The following is an 18,040-nucleotide window of genomic DNA, read 5'->3' as shown; positions in this document are numbered from 1 at the left end:
GACTCTGAGGATGGGATAGTGTCCACGGCTGGATCCTCGGACATGTTAGCGGACGGGGAAGATGAGGAAGGAGATTAGGAGGACGAGGCAGTCGACAGCGCTCACAACGCTGATTTCCCCGACAGCCAGGATCTCTTCATCACCCTTACAGAGATCCCCTACCAACCCTCCCCAGCCGTTACCCCGGACACAGAATCTGGGGAAGGATCAGCCAGTAAGTGTTGTAAAAATCTAAACATTTATTTGTAACAGAACAGGAATATTAACAATTTAAAAAATGGGTTTCTCATGATTAGTTTGATTAGCTTAACGGTTCAGTCATGGGCAGTGCAACTATTGAAAAAAAATCTAGCAATGTCCGGTTTTGCATGATTGTCCTGCCCAAGCCGCTCTACTGGTTAGTCACTGCTACAGCAGCTACAGTAAAATGCGGTCTATATGTCCGGGGATGGAGCAGAAATCCTCCTGTGACATCTCGAGGAAGCTCTCCTGGAGGTAATTGGAAATCCGCTGCATTAGGTTCTTGGGGAGAGCGGCCTTATTGGGTCCTCCGTAGTAGGACACGTTGCCACGCCACGAGACAAGCAAGTACTCTGGAATCATTGCTCTGCACAGCATGGCGGCATACGGCCCTGGTCTTTGCAGGCTTTCCCGGAGCATTCGCTCTTTCTCGCTGTCAGAGATCCTCATGAGGGTGATGTCGCTCATGATGACCTGCTTTGAATGAGGTAGGGGAATGTTAGTGTTGGGACTGCTTTGCCGTTCCTTTACAGAACTGTAACCGCTGGTTTGCAGCCACGCGGTGGAGGCGGGAGAGGGGCAGCCGAAAGGGATCGTTCCCGGGGACAGCCGCGAGGGTGTGGGACAGGAGCAGACTTCCTGCTTGCCGAATTGCTGGCAGCAGGGACCGACATTGATTTCAATGTGAAATGAGGCCATTGCTAATATTAAAGTTTTAAGCTGCCACAAGTCTACGGCTTACCATGTCTGCCTGCAACAGAAATTCCGTTCTCCTGAGAGGCTTCTCAAATGTGCTGTAGAAGACCCCAGGCACTGAATGCGAAGGCCGAGAATTCGACCTTGTGCTGAGTGCGCATGTGATAGGTGCTGTGCATGGTCTTGTTCACAGAGAAAGACTATGTTCTTTGTTCACAACTACATTTATCTTTCTGAGGAATTCACTCCCTTTTTCCCATTCCCACAGCCCCATCTGTGACTGTCTCACAACCTAGCCTGTCATCACACTCCCAGAGGCTAGCGCGGATTAGGCATAAGAAGAAGAGGACACGGGAGGACATGTTCTCGGAGCTTATAGCCTGCTCCAGAGCCCAGGCAGCACAGCAGACCCAGTGGCGGGAGAACTTGACCCGAATGCACCAAGCCAACATGGATCGGGAGGAGAGGTGGCGTCAGGAAGACCAGCAGGCGACTCAAACCCTGCTTGGACTAATGAGGGAGCAAACGGACACGCTCCGGCGCCTTGTGGATGTTCTGCAGGAACGGAGGCAGGAGGACAGAGCCCCGCTGCAGTCCATCTCTAACCGCCCTCCCCCGCCACCAAGTCCCATACTCCCCTCACCCAAAGTGCACAGAAGGAGAGGCGGCAGAGTCCCTGCTAACTCTCACTCCACCCCTGCAGAGAGCTCGAGCAGCAGAAGGCTCTCATTCCCCAAAATTTGACAAGTTCTTTCCTTCCCGCCTGACACAAGCCCCCGTCCAAGTTTCACTTTCCCAGTTCCATGTTTGGTTGATAATAAAAAATACGTTTCTGTTAACTACTGTTTCCATCATGTTCTTTTGGAGGAGGGGGGGATAGGGGGTTGGTAATTCGACAGGACAGTCACCTTTGGCAGGGTATATAGTCGGGGGCAGGCACAGCAGCAGGGCACATACATAGTGCAGTGATGCAGTGACTAGTTACCCTGGTTAGTCTGGGAGGTTGTTTTCATGTTATGTGGTGGGGGGTGGGTTGCTCTGTGACTTTGTGGCAGGGGAGGGCAGTTACAGATCTTAAGCGGCGGTCCTTAGGCAGGATCACAGAGCCACACAGCAGGGGATCTGTAACCGTCCTCCCCCTGCCACAAAGTCACATAGACCCCCCCATACACACAGTCCCTATCAGGAGGGGTGACAGGCTCCGTTGAAACAACCATCCCACTGCAGCGGAGCCTGTCAATCCTTGAGTTTAGAAGCTGCATTCGCGCCACTACAGTACACCCGCTCCGCACCACAGTCTGCGTCCCAGTTTTAAAAAATTCCCGCGAATACAGTATTAAAGAAAACGGTGTGCTTTAACAAAGTAGAACTATTTTTATTTTGAAACGTGTGTTGGAAGTGGGGTGAAGGGGGTATGTAACTGGATAGGATAGTCAACATTAACTGGGTAAAGAAACAGGGGCAGGTTTAGCTTCTCAATACACAAACTTTAAAGTCACAGGTTACCCTGCTCACTCAGGAACTTTGCTTTCAAAGCCTTCCGGATGCACAGCGCTTCCCGCTGGTCTCTTCTAATCGCCCGGCTGTCTGGCTGTGAGTACTCAGCAGCCAGGCTATTTTCCTCAACCTCCCACCCCGCCATAAAGGTCTCCCCCTTGCTCTCACAGAGATTGTGGAGCACACAGCAAGCTGCAATAACAATGGGGATATTGGTTTCGCTGAGATCACAGCGAGTCAGTAAGCTTCTCCATCTCCCCTTGAGACGTCCAAAAGCACACTCCATCACCATTCTGCACTTGCTCAGCCGGTAGTTGAAGAGTTCTTTTTCAGTGTCCAGGGCGCCAGTATAGGGCTTCATGAGCCAGGGCATTAGCGGGTAGGCTGGGTCCCCGAGGATGACTATAGGCATCTCCACATCCCCAAGAGTTATTTTGTGGTCCGGGAAGTAAATACCTTGCTGCAGCCGTCTAAACAGACCAGAGTTCCTGAAAACACGAGCGTCATGAACCTTGCCCGGCCATCCCACGTAGATGTTGGTAAAACGTCCCCTGTGGTCCACCAGTGCTTGCAGCACCATGGAAAAGTAGCCCTTTCTGTTAATGTACTGGCTGGCCTGGTGTTCCGGTGCCAGGATAGGGATGTGAGTTCCATCTATGGCCCCACCGCAGTTTGGGAATCCCATCGCTGCAAAGCCATCTATGATCGCCTCCACGTTTCCCAGGGTCACTACCTTTGGCAGCAGTACATCAACGATTGCCTTGGCTACTTGCATCACAACAACCCCCACGGTAGATTTGCCCACCCCAAACTGGTTCGCGACTGACCGGTAGCTGTCTGGCGTTGCAAGCTTCCACAGGGCTATGGCCACTCGCTTCTGGACAGTCAGGGCTGCTCGCATCCGGGTGTCATTGCGCTTCAGGGCAGGGGACAGCAACTCACAAAGTTCCAGGAAAGTTCCCTTCCGCATGCGAAAGTTTCGCAGCCACTGGGATTCATCCCAGACCTGCAGCACTATGCGGTCCCACCACTCAGTGCTTGTTTCCCGTGCCCAGAATCTCCTTTCCACGGCATCAACATGACCCATTGCCACCGTGATGTTCTCAGCGCTGGGTCCCCTGCTTTCTGAGAGGTCTGTGCTACTCTCAGACTTCAGGACATCACCGCGTTGACGTAGCCTCCTCGCCTGACTTTTCTGCATCTGCCTCAGGGAAAGGTGTATGATAAGTTGCGAGGCGTTGAGAGCGGCCACAACTGCAGTGATGGTTGCAGCAGGCTCCATGCTCGCAGTGCTGTGGCGTCCGCGCTGTCACTGACTAGAAAAGTGCGCGAACTGATTTCCCGCCGGCGCTTTCAGGGAGGGAGGGCGGGAGTGATGGACGGATGACGACAGTTACCCAAAAGCACCCTGGACACATTTTTTTTTACCCAGAAGGCATTTGCGGCTCCACCCAGAATTCCAATGGGCAGCGGGGACTCCGGGAACTGTGGGATAGCTGACCACAGTGCACCACTTCCAATGTCGACGCTTTCCCCGTTAGTGTGGACTCACAAAGTCGAATTACTGTCCTTAGTGTGGACACACACGTTCGACTTTGCAATATCGATTCCAAAAATTTGATTTAAGTAAAATCGAACTACTCTCGTAGTGTAGACAAGGCCTTAGATTCAGAAGCAAACAACAAATGTTTAAACTACGAGGGGTATCATTTCTAGTTTGGGGAATGTGTATTGGTAGTGCCACTCTAGGCCCATTACTAGGGCCCCAGCTCATGGAGTCATATGATTACACATCAGAATCTAAGTTTCCATTAAAAAGGTCTTTAGCCACTAGGGGTGAAAAGAAAAGCTCAGAAATATGACCCAGATGTAACTGGTGCAGTGACATCTACCTGAGACTGCAGAGGGCCCAAAACAATAGTTGAGAGGTGTGAACAGCTCCATATGTACAACAGTGGAGAACCCAGCCAACATCACCCCAGCAGAGAACTGTGTGTGGCAGGAGAAAAAGAGTGCATCAGTCCTGAACCACCCACCCAAGCAGACATATCCAGATCATGGATGGTAAGCACTACAGTCTCTCCATATCTGCTACCTCTGTCTCGTGGGGGTGGGGAAGAGAAATAGGGAACACCTGCTGCTACTTCTAGGGAGAAAGGGCCTGTGACCCAAGCATGCGTTAATGCCAACTGGCCAAATATATTAAGTGTTGTGATATTAAGCAAAGTACTGATCCTGAATCATACAAGCTGGTTTGTACACTGTTCCTGGTATTTCTGTGAGAGGATAAGGGGCTGGACACTATAGGGGAACATTTCAAAGGGACTCAGGGACTGGGTGCACCTATTATTAACCTGCAAGGCAAAGTAAGGGCTAGCTTTGCCCAGAGGGGAGTGTTTGAGTGGCTAACAGGCTGGTGGTGTTAGGGAGTTGAGACACAGCCAAGCACAAGCAAGACTCCCTCACATGGGAGGCAGGGGGGACAGGGTGAGGAAGAAGACTGTGCTGGTTAAAAATCCAGCATGGTTTAGAGAAGAAGTGAATGTAGCTGTGAAAAATAAAAACAAAAAATAAAAAAAATGTACAAGTGGAAGAAAGGAAGTTGATAGTAGTGAATATAAATCAGAAGTTAGGAATTGTAGAAAATTGATAAGGGAAGCTAAGGGACACAAGGCGAAATCTATGGCTAGCGGAGTTGAGGATAATAAGAAGGAGGTTTTAAAAATGTATTAGGAACAAACAGAATCCTGACAATGGTACTGGTCCATGATGAGGTGGAAATGGTAGATCAATAATAATGCAGAAAAGGCAGAAGTGTTCAATTAATTTTTCTGTTCTCTATGGGGAAAAAAAAACAGATGATGCAGTCTTATCCTATGGTGATAATACTCTTTCAATTCCATTAGTTTCTCTGGAGGATGTTTGATAGAAGCTATTTAGAAATTTTTTAAAAAACCAGGGCCAGATAACTTGCATCCAAGAGTTTTAAAAGAGCTGGCTGAACCACTAATGTTAATGTTCAATAAAAAGGGTAAGTGGGGTGACCCAAGTAATTATAGATCTGCTAGCGTGACATTATCTTGCCAATGGGAGTTGATACAGGACTCAACTAATAATGAACTAAAGGAGGTTAATGTAATTAATGCAAATCAACATGGGTTTATGGAAAATAGATCATGTCAATAACTTGATTTTTTAAATGATATTACAAGTTTGGTTGATAAAGATAATAGTGTTAATGGAAAATACTTGGACTTCTGTAAGGCATTTGATTTGGTATCACACAATATTTTGATAAAAAAACTAGAATGATATAAAATAAACACGAAGTGGGTGAGGTAATATCTTTTATTGGACCAAATTCTGTTGGTCAGAGAGACAAGCTTTCAAGTTTACACAGAGCTCTCCTTCAGTGCTGTGTAAGCTCAAAAGTTTGTCTCTTTCATCAACAGAATTTGATCCAATAAAAAAATTTTACCTCACTACCTTGTCTCTCTAATATCTTGGGACCGATATGGCTACAGCAACACTACATACATAAAATTAACATGGCACACATTAAACGGATAAAAAAACCATGGAGTGGGTCTGCTTCCAGTAGGGTTCTGCAGGGGACAGTTCTAGGTGCTAGGCTACTTAACATTTTATCAATAACCTGGAAGAAAACATAAAATCATCACTGATAAAGTTTGCAAATGACACAAACGTTGTGGACTGGTAAAAACTGAAGAGGATGGTCACTGATTCAGAGCAATCTAGACTGCTTGGTAAATTGGAAGCAAGCAAACTATGCATTTTAATACAGCTAAAAGTAAATGTATGCATCTGGGAACAAAGACTGTAGGCCATACTGACATGATGGGGGACTCTATCATGTGAAGCAGTAACTCAAAAAAGATTTTGGGATCATGTTGGATAATCAGCTGAACAAGAGCTCCCTGTGATGTTATTGCCAAAAAAGCTAATGCAGACCTGGGATGGATAAACAGGGGTTATATTGCCTCTGTATTTGGCACTGGTGCACAGGCCGGTGACAGCAATTCCAGGCCCCAAGGCTGGAGCCAGGCCCCACATGGCTGCTATCCCAGCGTGGCATTGCCACCTGGGTGTGGAGCTGGACCATGTGCGGCAGCTGGTGCACACATGCACAAGCCGCGGATATGGTCTGCCTGACATTTGGATGGTGCTGCACCCGCGCTGGCTGGTACCCAGCGAGCTGCTGCCAGCTGCGCGGATGGGCCCGCTTTTCTGGCATGGCCAGGGTTTCCACGTGCCCGCCCAGCTGCCTTCGCCGCCGCCATTACCACCCCACGTGCGCCTAGGAGCCCTGTGGCCTGCCCAGGTGATTTAAAAGGGCCCGGGGCTCGGCACCGTGGCTGCAGCCAGGTGCCCTTGGGCCCTTTTAAATCGCCCAGGCCCCTGGGCAATTGCCCACTTTGCCCCCCTCGGTCGGCGGGCCTGCTGGTGCAACTGCTGCTGGAATACTGAGTCCATTTCTGGTGCCCACAGTTCTGGTGATAAATTGGAGAGAGTTCAGAGAAGAGTCACAAGAATGATTAAAGGATTAGATAACATGCCTTATAATGATAAGCTAAATAGACTAAGCTCATTGAGTCTAACAAAGGGAAGGTTAAAGGGAGACTTGATTACAGTCTTTAAGTACCTATATGGGGAATAAATATTTAATAATGGTCTTTTCACTGTAGCAGAGAAACGTATAATACAAACCAATGGCTGGAAGGCTAGACAAATTCAGACTGGAAATAAGGCACAATTTTGCAAAGGTGAGAGTAATTAACCATTGGAACAGTTTACAAAGGTCACGGTGGATTCTCCATCACTGACAATTTTTAAATCAAAATTGGCTGTTTTTCTAATATATCTGCTTAGGAATTGTTTTGAGGAAGTTCTATGGCCTGTGCTATACAGGAGATCAGACTAGGTGATCACAATGTTCCCTTCTGGCCATACAATCTGTGACTCTAATCTGATAAATAGTCTACACTGCAGAGGGAAGTTGATTACATTCTAAGAAACCCTTCCTACTATACAGTCATAAAAATATACTTCCTGAATCATGAGAGAAGACTGTGCCATGTGTATTTTGTTGTATAATTGCCACTCTACCAGAGTGAAAGTAAGCCGTATGCCCCGGTTTGCCATACCGGGGCGGCCCGGCTTCCCCAGGTGGCAATTAAAGGGCCTGGGGCTCCCAGTAGCAGCTTTAAATTGCTGCCAGAGCCCCACTGCTGAACCCTGGGGTAGCGGCAGCGGGGCTCCGGGGTTTATTTAAAGGGCCGGGGCTCCCACTGCCTCTACTGCCCTGGGCCCTTTAAATAGTTGCTGGAGCCCCGCCGCCGCTACCCAGGGCTCCGGGGCTATTTAAAGGGCCGTGGCGGTAGAATCAGGGGAGTCCTGGGCCCTTTAAATAGCCCCCAGAGCCCTGGGGTAGCAGTGGCAGCCGGGGCTCCGGCTGCCGCTGCTACCTGGCGGGGGAGGGGAGGGCACTTAGGGGTACAAGGCGGGCCTGAGCTGGCTCTCACCCCCCATCCCTGCCCCTTCCGCCCAAGGCCCCGCCCCTTCCTGGGGCCAGAGCCGGCCCGAACCCAGCCCCATACTGGTAAGTCCCTATTTCTACTTTCACCCCTGCACTCTACCCCCATCCCATCATTAGCATTGTAGGAATTTTTCAAATAAATGTTTGGTTTATAAATCTTACATCTGGAATAAATTGGTTGTGAGTCTGTTGAACTCGTGCAGAGGCAGGCAGCTTACTTTACAGGTTTTGCATTACATAGCTCAGAAGGGTATTTTGGGCATTGGAAGCTACCTGGCGGTATTTCAGTGCCTCATGACACAAAAGATCTTTGATCTGTGTTCTATCAATTGCAGAGGAGGTGTCAATTTTTAAAAGAATGTTGCCTAAGTTGAACCTGTAAAATTTGAGATCTGTGCACCCAGGGCCGGCTCCAGGCACCAGCTTCTCAAGCAGGAGCTTGGGGTGGCTGCTCCGAAGAGGGGCGGCAGGTCCAGGTATTCAGCAGCAACTCAGCAGACGGTCCCTCACTCCGCCTGGGAGTGAAGGACCTCCCGCTGAATTGCCGCCGCAGGTCGCGATCGCTGCTTTTTTTTTGTTTGTTTGTTTTGTTTTGGCTGCTTGGGGCGGCCAAAACCCTGGAGCCGGCCCTGTGTGCGCCTGGTGTGCAAAAAACACACCTTTCTGTGTTTCAAGTGGTATCTAAATGAGAAAAATGGGTAATTGGACATACAAGCAGACTATTAACAGAATGTTTGTAGTTACCTATTTTGTATGCACTGTACTGAATGTAGCTAGGCAAAAGCGGGAAATAGAAGCTAGAAGACAAATAGGCATATGTGGATTATTCGGTATAGTATAGTATAGGTAAGCTCCCACCTCTAGGATTTGGTCCTTCAATTCAAACTGCAACGGCGCATGCTTTTAGCTGTGGAGGTGCTTGGTTCAATACCAACCAACATGGCAGCTGTCACACAATCACATGCCTCAATAAGTAATAAGTAACCTCTCTCCTTCCTCAACCCATCTGCCTTCTGCCAACTGTCACTTTCACTTACACTACCACATCTAACGTCTAGACTATAAACTGTTTGGGGCAGACTTCTCGTCACTCTATGCAGGGCCTAGCACACTTCTGGGTGCTGATGAACCATCACCACAGGGCTTTTAGAAATCACCTTCCTCTACTTGTGGGTATAGGGAAAAGTGAGGAAACAAACAAACCTTTTGTTAGGAATGAGAAGGTGCAATTTCAATTTGAATTTATCCCCTACCTTCCACTTTTCTCCCTCAGAAGCAGCTGGTATTGGGCACGGTCAGAGACAGAGTCCTGGACTAGATGGACCTTGGGTCTGATCCAGTATGGATATTCCTAAATGTAGGGTTGTATACAAAACAAAAGACCATCTATGTTATTTTAGGGGGCATTTCAATCAGGATAGCAAGGATTCCAGTGACAAAAGTTTAAAATAGAAACAGTGGTTTCAGGCCAATGCATCCTTTATTTTAACTTAAGGTCCCTCTGCAACATAAACCCACACACATCCTGCCAGCCACAGATCCAGCCCTCACTCCCCATCCACTATCCTGTCCAATTCTGATGGCAGCAGGCTGTGGTAAATATCTAATTCCTTGACTGTTCTCCCCAGTTCCTGCTTGGAAAAGTGTGCTTTGGTTCCCTCTCCTAGCTTCCTGTTCCATGCATGTGTTTGGGAGAGAAGGGGGGGTGGGGGTTGTCAATAAAGGCTATAGAGGGTAAGATAGGTTGCTACCAGTGCCTGGGAAAGTTTGCAGGGTTGGCTGGAGCGAAGGAGTAACATGCACAGAGCTGGAGGACCCAGTGAGAGAGGTGGAGGGCACTGTGTGTGTTATGTTGCACAGAGCTCTACAAACCTGGTCCCAACTACAGGACTTGGTCCCTCTGCTCAAGCTGTAGCAGCTCATGCTTTTTACTTTGCTAAGAGGCCATTTACAAAGTAAAAGCATAATTAAATGAACATAGCATTTATGGTAAATGTTAACATGTCTACTTAATTTTTTTAATTCTGCAATCATAAAAATGCATCCATCATTAGTGGTATTGTGCATTTTGAACTTACATCCCTTTTGTTTTAACAGGGTACATGATCTCTTGATACCATAAATACAAAGAAAATATAGTTGTTTCACCTGCTAGAATCTTTTACCCTCCTTCTTTCCAATGCAACAACAACAACAACAAAATCTCTGTCCACACAGGCAGCCCTTTATTACTTTAAGGAAATTACTTGTATGAAGTGCAACTCTTCACAGTTGTGACATATGTGCTTTTTTCTTGGCCAGCATAATCTGTCATGTGAATGTCATGTCTACTATAAAAGCAGCAAAGAGTCCTGTGGCATCTTATAGACTAACAGACATATTGGAGCATGAGCTTTCGTGGGTGAATACCCACTTCGTCGGATACAGTCATGCATCCGACAAAGTGGGTATTCACCCACGAAAGCTCATGCTTCAATACATCTGTTAATCTATAAGGTGCCACAGGACTCTTTGCTGCTTTTACAGATCCAGACTAACACGGCTACTCCTTTGATACATGTCTACTATAGTAGGCCAAGGCAACCAGAAGTTAACAGTGGCAGGAGACCTTGTAGAGATGGAGAAGATACCTCATGTTATCACTGAACATTTCTTTATATATGTATTACTAGACCACTGGGAGGCCTCATGTGACATTTTAAAATATATTTTATATTATATTTTAGTCATGTTTTACATTTTGTTATACCCAGCTCATATTTCCACTGTTTCCAATTGCTATTAATACAGAGCCAAATCCTGAAATCCATATGCAGACAAAAAACTCCTGCTGAAGTCAATGGGAGCTTTGCTCAGATTGGGACTGTAGTCAGGATGATGATTGATGTGGGTGCGAACACAGCTACACAGATCTGCTGACTTAGTGTGCAAAAGCAGTTTGAGACAGGTCCAGGTGGCAAAGACCAACATGAGCATACAAAGATCTGTGCATTTATCATATGAGACTTACAAGCCTACCACTTGAACCAATAGAATTAGTAACATCCTAAGTTATTTGGCCTATACAGCAGCCAGCGAGATTACCATTCATGGACTTTGAAATGAAGAACACTTTACCCTGTTTATGCTTCATGCATGATTAAGTGCCAAGAAAGCAAGCCGTATCGGTGTGACAATCTGTCAAAAAGAGGAACCCTTGCACACTGATAAAGATAACTTGCGAACACTGCTTCAGAGTTGAGCCGCTTGTACTGTTCATATAGCATTAATCACACAAAACTATGTTAAAAGAACATTAAGGTTGCAAATTCAGCACTCAAAAATTAGGAAATGCCGGAATTAAGGTTGCCTATGCAACCTTAATTCGTCCCCCTTGTGTGTATGCATTAATGATCCAGTCTTTAATTACATGATCACATACTATTTTTCCACAGGATCTCTTCCTCATTCAGTGCACAGGCTGGATGATGCTCACTAAATGAGCAACTACTCAATATTTTGTTTTCTTCTCATCAGTCAATGTGTGGCCCCATGACTTACTTACTGCACACTTTTCAAACCTTGTTCTGAAGAAAGAATTATTTATTTGCTCCTGAGCTTTTCTATGGCACTCGTTACTATGGTACCCAAGTGCTTTACTAACAATAATTAATTTATTTTCACAAAACCTCTGAGGTATTACTATGCCCATTCTACAAATGGAGGAACTGAGTTTAAAAGCATCCATTAATTTTGGGTACCCGGTCTGAGATGCCATGGGCTTGATTTTTCAGAATATTTATTAGCATTACATAGTATTTTGTATGCCCATTGGCTTCAGTTGCAGCCGTGAATGCTCAGCCCTGGGGTCTTAAATTGGGCACCCAAAAATAGAAAATACAATTAGTGACCATCAGTGAACAGCTGGTTTCAGTGCCTTGCCAAGAATATCTGCTATATGAGGAGTCCACCCTTGCTCTTACTGAAATCCTCTGCCTCATTCACTACACACCTTATGGTTAGAACACTAACCTTAGACATGTGAGACCCACATTCATATCCCTCCTCTGGAATGAGCCTGAAATGGACTACACACCTTCCAACTTCTGAAACATCCTACAGAATTTAGGCTGGTTCTTATTTTACGCAAACCACTTCATCCATCCCTAATAAATCCCCATCTCGATATCAGCACAGTTCTGTACTCTATTTAGAAATATTTTCAGTGGCCAAACTAATCAATATCCATCGGTGAAGCAACATTTGCATATCTGAAGTAGCTAGGAATGTACTGAGCAAGCCAGGCAAAAGTAAGCATGTGAGGGCAAAATTAAATTAGGACTGTGAAAATGTAAGCCTCTTCTGGCTATAGGCTAGAAACCATTGCAGCACATTTTTATGTTCAAGATTTCTTTTAAGACCATCTTGTGGGGAATCCTGTCTTGTAAAAGGTCTGAATTAATCCAAAGTTTTCTAATTGCCAACATCATGGCTGCTCTAACATATCCACTCATTTCTTAACTGAGTAGCTGTGAAGTTATGGGGCAGACAGAAAAGAAAGAAACCCAATACACTCGATATTCTGACTACCAATGGCGGAGGATGAAAAGGTATTCCACACTTTACTAGCAGCATGCTAAAATAATTGAATTCTAGTGGCAAGTAGCAAATAAGCAAATTATGAAATTAAAATAGATTATCAAGGGCTCTGCTATTACAGATTGCCATATCGCCAAAGCTTTATAAAGAGAAATATTATCAGTTTCAATGCATTTGAAATATTTGTTAGAAATGATTGTGCCCATAATTTTGTTTTAAGGCCCAATTTTGCCATCAGAATACAAGGTGTAGCTCAGCATACTCAAATAATCTTTCCCACAAAAAATTAACATGCACTTAAATGCTACCACTGAGAGACAGTAATAAAACAAGACCTGCAATTGAACATATTGTGGGACAAATATAACATGGAAATAGATCTGGTTGGAAAAACTCCAACAAAACAATTTTGTCAGAATGTACTGATTTGGCAAGAGTGGCAACATTTCATGAAGACTGATTCTGACAAAGTTCCTCCATTGCTTGCCTGCACAGCTCCTCAACAACCCGCTAAGTGCCCTGCCTGGGGCTGGGAACTCAGGCAGATTCTGCAGCTCCAGGACAGCCTCCCTTCCATCCTTTGTGGCGCTAATTAGTCCATTTGGTAGGCTGCTGAAGAGCCAAGGCTCCATTGCCTTTCAAGGAGAATTTCAAAAATTTTGGTTTTCATTCCAAAACTGAACAAAACTGAATTTTGAAAAATTGAAATCCTCAGGTCAGGTCTACACTACAGAGTTAGGTCAATGTAAGGCAGCTTACGTCAAACTAATATGTCAGTGTACATACTACAGCCTTGCTGCCGCCGATGGAAGTGCCCTACTACATTGACAGAATAACTCCACCTCCACAAGAGGTGTAGGGCTTATGTCAGTGTAGTTAAGGCATACAGACACTGTTACTTACATTGACAAGAGTGACAGCCAACAGCCAATTTCATGGCCCACGGCTAGGGCTCGCCGCTCCCTGCTGGGCTGCTGCCCGGGCTCTGAGTCCCCCCACACTGCTCCTCTCAAGTCAGTGGAAGTGCTCCTGGTATGGATGCGCACCACCGACAAAAAGAGGGCAGTGTGGACATGAACTACTATAGTAATTATTGAGGGGGCTGTAAATTTTAGGTTTGTCGTGTAGACGTGGCCTCAGTGAAATGGAATTACCATTCCTCTACACCAGTGCTCTCCAAACTTTTTTGATCGCGCACCCCATCAGTAAAAAATGTTTGAGCACACACCCCTTGCTCCCGGCCGAACTGCTGAGGGAGGGGGAAAAAAAAAAGCGGCGCTGCTCCGGCGGCACTCTTCCTGCCACGCACACCGAAGGATCCTGCTGCGCACCCCCTGGAGTGCGTGCACCCCACTTTGGAGACCACTGCTCTACACAGGTCTATGTGGGAAGCTGAAAAAATGAATGTTACCTAAAAGACAACCATTATTATATATACATATTCCCAGACACAAGCTGTATTAAACGGAGCTAAGGTTGAGATTATAAGCAGTAATTTAGGGTAAAATACAGTAGATTCAAATTTAAGTTAAACTTAGCAGAAGTCTCAGCACTTTAAATGCAGAAATGCACATTTAGAGCACCCAACTACCTCATATGAAAGCTCTATAGGTTTCCACCTGGGGGCATGAAAGTGAGGGGTGTAATCTCTCCAACATTGCCTTCTCAAGACCCCATTTAATCTCCTTTCTTTCACAGGTGAACATTGTAGTGAATGAGGCTGTGTGAGAGAATGGCAGACTTGGAAGGAATTTGCAGTGGCCAGCTGGAGACCTCCGAGGAGTGTTATTCAGCTAGAGTAGAAAGGCTCTGGGGGGAGGAGTGGGGGGAAGAGAGAGGATCTGGGAGCTAGTACAGAGAATTGCATTGACCTACAGCAATTAAAGAAATTTGTGGGTTCTGGTGATGAATCCCCCAAGCAGGGCCGGTGCAACCAAAAGGCAGCCTAGGGCACCAAGTGGTTGGGAGCGCCAAAAAGCGGTGCCCCAAACACTTTTTTTAAATAGCGGAGCACAAGGCTGCCGCTGCTCCCCGCCTCCCGGCTCCAGAGGGGCTGCCGCGGTGCGGCCAGTCCTTCCCTCCGGGGGAACAGCGGGCGGCCGAGGGGGGAAGGGGAGGGTCTAGCGCTAGCAGCTGTGCCGTCTTCCGTGCGCTGCGGGCCGAGCTGGGCTCCCCGCCGCTCCCGGGACTCTCGGTGTCAGCAGCAGCAGGCTCGGGTGTGGGGGGGCTGGCTGCCTGTGCCGCCGCTGAGAGCCCCCGGGGGCGGCGGAGAGCCCAGCTCGGCCCGCGGCGCGGGAAAGAAGGCGCAGCTGCGCTCTGCTCTTCGGGCGGAGAAGTTGGGTGTCTACTCCGCCTGCAAGGTACCTAGCCGGGCCGCAGGAAGCCACACAGGCCGGCGGAGCACCGGGGGTGGCAGGTCCAGTCCCTGGCCTGGGGAATGGTGTATGTGGGAGCAACCCGGGCACCCCTCCCCCAGCCAGTGCCACCCCCTCCAACACCCAACGACCAGCTACCTTCTCCCCTGTGCACCCCCCGCCCCAACAACCCACCTTGTCCTGCCACTTTTGCCTCTGGGCAACCTCCACTCAGCAACGCCCCACCCCCCGCAGCCAGCCACGGTCACCTTCACCCCGCATCAACCTCGGGACACCCCCCCACCTGCCATCTCCCTTCTGCCCACTTCTCCCTTGTCCAAACTCCTCTGTGCCACCTTCACCCCCCTGCAACAACCCTGGGCACAGACATCCACCCACCTGCCAGCCCCTTGCAACAACCCCCTCCTGCCCACTTCTCCCTTGTACAAACCCCTCCCTGCCACCTTCACCCCCTGCAATGAGCCCCTTTTGCCTCTGTGCAATCTCTTCCCTGCCACTACACCCCCGCCCCCTCTACCTCTTGGCCACCTCTACCCCCTGCAACAATCCCATGCACCCCCTCTCTGCCACCTTCACCCCCTAGAAGAGCCCCCATATGACCCCCCTCTTTGCAGCCTCCCCCTCCCCCCCCCCATGCTCCCTGCACTTTGTGAACATCTGGGCCCCTGGGGGGAACTTGGCCGTAGGAAGGTGGGGGCTGGACATCAGAGGGGGGCGCAAGGTGGAAGTTTTGCCTAGGGCGCAAAATATCCTTGCACCGGCCCTGTCCCCAAGTATCAGGACACAAACCTGATGCCGAGAGATGTAAGAATTCCATGAGGGGACACTAGCACAGTTTCTAGAGAGCCTAGTTATAGATGTTTAGGTAGAAATTCAGAAACATTATTCTTTCAAATCAGTCTATGCTCCTGCCTCACTTATTACTGCAAATTCTGGTTTTGGTACATGATGTTTCTTCCAAGAAGCAGGCTGATTAGAAAGGTAACAGCATCTGTTGATATAGATATCAGAATACATCAGCAATAATAAAAAGAGAAAATCCATGTTTTGGGTAGGATTTTCAAAAGCATACAGCATTAGCCCAACTCCACTCCCATGAAGTCAATGGGAGTTTTATCATTGGCTTCAGCAGGAACAGAGTTAGGGTGGGTTTTTCAGAAGTGTTCCACACTGGCCTACGAATTTCATATTATTAGGCCCCGATCCTGCTGTCAGTAGAGCTCTCAGGGGATGCAGAATTTCATACATGCAAAGTAACTTTGAGAATGGGGGCCTCTGAATAAAAAAAATCAGATGTAACTAATATTGTCACACACGAGAGGCTTTTGAAAACCTGACTAACACTGTTGGTACTCTCGAGTGCATGTCTCTTTTTAAGCTCATTCTCATCTCTTGAATACTTGTATGGCCTCAACATCACCACTGCCTCACAATGTTTAGTACTTATTCCTTGTGAGGTAGGGTAGTACTATCATCATTTTACAGATGGGAAACTGAGGCACAGAAAAGCTAGTGACTTGCACAAGTCACACAGGAAGTCTGGGACAGAGCAGGGATTTCACAGGTATCCCAAGCCCTAGCCTATTGACCTAAGGAATGGACAATCCTTTCAATTCCATCTTGCTTTGCTCTAACCTTTTTCCACTGATATACAGTAAAATTGGAAAATATGAAATATTCATCTGTGCTGACTGGGGAAACTCCAGGACATAATGCAGTGGGGAAAATTATTGCTAATAAGTGCATTGTGCCACTGCAGATTTACCTTTTGTAAAAAAAAATAAATACACACCCTGTCACAACCCTTCCTAGCTCATCCTAAGAAATTTAAAAAGGCTGACTATATTTTGCCTTTGCATGAGGTGGGAAGAAATGAGAATAGGAATATAAAAAGCCATCTTCAAATTTGAATCATTTACCCAAATCTCAAAGAGAAGAAAAACTTGTTTCTATACTGACTGCTGGCTACTTAAAAAGAAAATTCACCTAAAAACCTCCCCCAACACTGCTGTGACTGGGAGTGTAGAGTAAATACAGCAACTATTGCATTCTGTTGGAGTCATTGCAAGGTCACCTTTCACACAGAAAACTTAAAACCTTTTACTCACCCTGATGAATTCACAGAGATATATGGAAGAGTTCAGGGTCCACTGGAGTTTTCAGAATAAGAAGGGGGGAGAGAAGATTCTCCTGCTTTGAAAATGGCAGGTGGAGTTTGAGAAATGAAGAATACTGAAGGGTTCCAAAAGGAGGCCAAGTTTGTCTTCATTTTCCTCTCTTTCTGGCTCTGGAAGTGGCCTGTGACTTTGTCTGTGGGTGTGTGAAGTCGTCTTTGCTCCCTCACTTACTGAGCATAAAGGAGCAGCCTGATTTTATTCTCTGGCAGACATACCGAAATGCTGACAAGCACAGTGTATTATTCACTTACACTGTCTATATATCATTGCCCTACTCTGTTATCAAAGAAAATTATTGTGACTGGGGGAAAGGTGAAAAATAGTACAGAACAGAATTATAGGCCTCTATACACAATATTTTATTTTCAAATTTACAAGCAGCAAAACATTGAGACAAAGAAGGCTCAGCTCCTGTAAGTCACTGTAGAACCATAGGAAGCATTTTTGGCTCTCTCCTGTAAGTACAGTTGTGCTCTTCATGTTTCCCTCCAGAATCCTTAACCTTGTGTCAGAAGCTTCAATACATAAATATAAATGTCATTCTAAAGCTACTATACTGCCAGAGTCAGGGAGGACTGTAATTAGTTTAAAGCTGAACACTTCACACTTTTATAACATCTTGCATCCAAAGATCTCAAAGCAGATTAAAAATGTTAATTATTTAAACACTACAATATGTCTTTGAAGTACATGTTAGAGGGAAACACAAACAGACAGTTAAGTGACTTTCCCAAGTTTGCATGGCAAGTCAGTGGCACAGCCACCAATATAACCTTGGCATCCTGATGCCCAGGTCCCCTGCACTAGCCACAACCCCTCCCCAACCTTAAATCACTCTCTGCATAAAACATTTCTGTCAACTCTTAATTATTAAGTGCAGGGGGTTAAGATATGCAGATGGTTACTGCATGAGGCCTTTC

The 18,040-nt window shown here is 46.8% G+C and overlaps 1 protein-coding gene across 1 annotated transcript in view; it reads right to left on the bottom strand.

Moving 5' to 3' along the window:
• Positions 1–17,228, bottom strand: part of CHST9 (carbohydrate sulfotransferase 9) — a 263,682-nt gene extending 246,454 nt beyond the window's left edge. Inside the window, exon 1 of the mRNA XM_054017233.1 lies at positions 17,052–17,228. The gene's annotated coding sequence lies outside the window, so the exon portion shown is untranslated. The remainder of the gene's footprint in view (positions 1–17,051) is intronic.
• Between the last annotated feature and the right edge of the window lie 812 nt (positions 17,229–18,040).

This window comes from Malaclemys terrapin, chromosome 2, assembly GCF_027887155.1.
Source record: "Malaclemys terrapin pileata isolate rMalTer1 chromosome 2, rMalTer1.hap1, whole genome shotgun sequence".
In the NCBI taxonomy this organism is placed as follows: Eukaryota; Metazoa; Chordata; order Testudines; family Emydidae; genus Malaclemys; species Malaclemys terrapin.
Note: the sequence above shows the minus strand (reverse complement) of the source record. Positions and strands in the feature narration are given on the sequence as shown.